This window comes from Cebus imitator, unplaced genomic scaffold, assembly GCF_001604975.1.
Source record: "Cebus imitator isolate Cc_AM_T3 unplaced genomic scaffold, Cebus_imitator-1.0 Scaffold56, whole genome shotgun sequence".
Classification (NCBI taxonomy): Eukaryota; Metazoa; Chordata; class Mammalia; order Primates; family Cebidae; genus Cebus; species Cebus imitator.
The window spans coordinates 2,164,892-2,168,135 of NW_016107371.1; the positions used below are offsets into that span (position 1 = coordinate 2,164,892).

At 53.6% G+C, this 3,244-nt stretch overlaps 1 pseudogene; it reads right to left on the reverse strand.

Moving 5' to 3' along the window:
• Positions 1-218: 218 nt before the first annotated feature.
• LOC108304624 lies at positions 219-2,071 on the reverse strand (annotated as a pseudogene).
• Between the last annotated feature and the right edge of the window lie 1,173 nt (positions 2,072-3,244).

A 3,244-nucleotide genomic window follows, 5' to 3' on the forward strand; every position in this document is an offset into this window, starting at 1 on the left:
CAGCGGCAGACCCACATTTGCCAGGCTCTGGGATGAAGGGGGTTTGCGCGTGGGAGGATGTGGCTACCCAGCAGGATGTCCAACGTGGGTGGGTCCCAGCATGTCTGTCAGTTGTGCCGCTGGCCTGGAGAGGCAGGACGTGCAACCAGCCTATGGCTGCCGGGCAGGGGACCTGCAGGTCAGGCAGAGCACAGCGACTGCCCTCCCGAGGCTGCAGGCTAGGCCATGGTCTGGCAGCTGAAGAGCTCGAGGGTAAGCCAGCTGAGGAAGGCGGGGATGCTGTCCTGGTGCCGCAGGTGCACCAGGTAGCTGGTGAGCCTGCAGCAGGCCTCGCAAAACTCCTGGATCTTGGTCTGGAAAACCTCCTTGAGCTGCTGGTTCTTCAGTTCGATGCTCTCCACCTGCTTCCTCAGCTCTGTCACAGGCTCAGATGATGGCAGACTCCTAGCGGTGGCCTTAAGGTTAGCTGGAACGGTGCTTCCTCCCGCACAACCGCTTGCACTCTGCCACAACTCAGCTGGTTGTGGTCCTCGCACAGGTGCTGCCTGGCCACACTGGCAGGGTTCAGGCTCATGTGCAGCACTTTGGTTTTGCTCTGGTCATAGTGGCCCCGCAGTGCGCCGCTCCAGCTGCACCTCCAACATCCTCTTTTCCTCCTCTAGCCAACTCCGCTCTCTCTCCAGCTCCTTGACCTTCAACCGGAGCGTGTCCACTTCCTCCCTGGAAAACAGGAAGCTTTACTCTGGAGAGCTGGACTGAGACTTTAGCATCTGCAGCTCCATCTCCAGCATGTCCGTTCTTTGTTTCTGGCCTCCCAGCTCCTCCAGGGCCTGCAACAGCTGAGCCTCCATCTCAGCGCTGTGGCTGTGCACCTTCTGCACTATGTCCTTGGCCTCCCGCATGCATGCGCCGGGTCAGCTAGGGCAAGTACTCGCTCAGAGTCAGCTCACTGTCATAGGAGCCCAGGATGGCCCAAATGCTTCCTCCCTTCCTCCCAAGGCAACCTCCCTTCCTTGGTGAGCAGCAGGATCCATTTCTGGAACCTCCAGGCCAACGCTTCATAGGTCTCACACTTCTTCCTTTCCTCCAGCAGTTGACCACTGACCTGCCGGAGCTCCTCCTGCAGCTGCTGCCTGGCTTTCTCCAGCCCCCCCAGGCGTTGCTTGTGATGGCACTGTTCTTGTTCTTCAAGGCAAGCTCCCTCTGTTGCAGCTCCACCATGCATTGGGAAAGGTCTTCCGGAGTCCTGACACTCAGGCCCGTGGTCTGGTCCAGTCTCTCCCAGCTTTGCAGCTTGGCCAGCAGCCTCTCATTCCCCAGCTCCAAGCCAACCAGTGTCCCCTGCATCTTCTCCTGGCACCCCAGCTTCCTCTGTAGCCCTTCCAGCTCCTCCTGGAGCAGCCCGTTGGTCTCTCTCATCTAACTGCAGGCGCCTGCTCTCCTCCTGCAGCTGTTCCAGCCTAGGGAGTCACACCGGCTTAGACTTTACAACTGCAGCATCCTGCTCTTGCAGGGACAGCTTCTGCTCCAGACCCTTAATCCACTGCTTGTGGTCTGCTCTCACTTCCTGGTTGGCCTGGAGTTCCTGGATTTTCTGATCAGCTTCCTGCCATTTTTTGTGCTGCAGGTCCAGCTGCTCCTGCAGCTACTGTTTCTCTGACTCCAGACACTTCACCCGCATCTCCTGCTCCATCATGCTCCACTGCAATTCCGAGATCCTCCCCTTCAGTGCGCGTTGATGGTCTTGCCAGCCTGGGCCAGGCTGTCCTCTTTCTCGCGCAGCCTCTTGCTGGTGATGCCCAGGCTCTGCCGACACTGCCTGTTGGCTCCAGCTGCTCCTGCATCTTTTAACCTCCGCCTGGGCCTCTCGCTCCTGAAGCTGCAGGCTGCGCGTCAGGAGCTCCTGGTTGCGTTGGACCTCGTGCTGCTTGCTCTGCTGGTGCTGCATCTGCAGAGAACCTGGGGCCGAGGTGTTATCCAGCCCAGACCCTCCCTCCACATGCTGAGAGATGACGTTGTTCAAAGCTTACGGGGTGGATGTAATGGTGGTGTTTTCCCTCAGGTTTTCCATGGTTGCTTTCGAGATTAGGGAGACTGTCCCATAACTGTCTGCAAGCTGGAGCGCAGCGGGGCCGATGGTGTAATTCTCAGTCCAAGGGGCAGGGTAGAGTATAATCAAGGGCCCCATGGTGGTAAAATCAGCAAGGACTGCAGAAATTCAGAGGAAGGAAAAATTGGTGCCGGCTGGAATAGGACAGAGAAGCTTCGCAAAAAAGATGATGGATGGAGGTGGGAAGAAGGGTCTTGGAGGAGACAAATAATTTATTTAATGTCCTTATCACTATTTAATACATAGAATACTATTTGATACATTTACCAGGCATTGTCTGATTTCCATGTATTGTCTTATTTACTCCACTCAACAACATAAGGTAAAAACTACAATTATCTCCATTCTGTAAATGATGACTACTGAGGCACAGAAGTTAAATAACTTGCCCAAGGTCACAATGCACTCAAGTGACAGAGGAAGGGTTTGAACCTGGTCTGTATGCCTCCCAAGGCTGTGCATATGCTATACTACTACACAATACTGAATATTCACCACATTATGTTGAATATCTACTTAACACTTACTAAATGTGCACCTGCAGGCACTTCCCTAACATTCTACATTGTCTCATTTAATCCTCAAGACAACCCTATCAGGTAAGCAGTGCTGTGATTTTCAAGTTCTGGATAAGGAAGTGTGGGCCTAGAAGGTAAAGTAGCTTGCCTGAGGTCTGGGTTACCAGATAAAATACTAGACACCAAGATAAATGTAATAATTAACAAATAATATCTTAGTAGGAATACTGTATGGGATGTACTCATACTAAAATTCATTGTTTTATCTGTCATTCAGATTTAAAAAGGTATCCAGTTTGCATTTGTTTGTCTTTGCTAAATTTGGCAATCTTACCAGGGCGATCCTGCAAATCGAGGGTTGAATCAGGTGGTCTGACCCAGGGCCACACTCGTAACCACTACATTGGAGACTGGCTAGAGACAAAGCGTCAGCACTAATGCCGGCATGTGTGGGAGGAAGTAAGAGGACCCTGACTCCTAGGATTTCAGCTTAGATCCAGGAGGCCTGAGCAGCAATGGACCCTTCCCCTCCCTTCCCCTCCCTTTACCTCCCCTGTTCTCCCCTTCCCCTCCCTTCCCCTCCCTTCCCCTCCCCTGTTCTCCCCTCCCTTCCCCT